This window comes from Penaeus monodon, chromosome 19 (assembly GCF_015228065.2).
Source record: "Penaeus monodon isolate SGIC_2016 chromosome 19, NSTDA_Pmon_1, whole genome shotgun sequence".
NCBI classification, from domain to species: Eukaryota; Metazoa; Arthropoda; class Malacostraca; order Decapoda; family Penaeidae; genus Penaeus; species Penaeus monodon.
In genome coordinates this window covers 2,105,766-2,106,031 of record NC_051404.1, presented here as the reverse complement: position 1 = coordinate 2,106,031, position 266 = coordinate 2,105,766, and the positions used below count along the sequence as shown (strand labels likewise).

The 266-nt window shown below is 42.5% G+C and overlaps 1 pseudogene; it reads right to left on the bottom strand.

Annotated features, from left to right (window-relative positions):
- LOC119584964 overlaps positions 1-266 on the bottom strand; it is a 79,055-nt pseudogene that overhangs the window by 1,209 nt on the left and 77,580 nt on the right.

Below are 266 nucleotides of genomic sequence, written 5' to 3'. Positions count from 1 at the left end.
CCCCATTTTTTTAAATTTACCTGGGATGTATCAAGCTTAATGCTATCCCATTTGCTTGCATCAAACTGGGATTTCTCCCTGGGAGTATCAAGGCCCAGTCTGTTTTATCTATTTAAAGTTGGCTCAACTAATACTAACTGAACAATTGTTGGTATTCCATCTTCCATGGAATAATCCCACCAAAAGTGGTTGGTGTCCCTGTTTGAGGAATGCCTAGCATTGCCTCCCTATAGGTAGTGTAACAAGGTGGCACCTAGTGGGCTGTC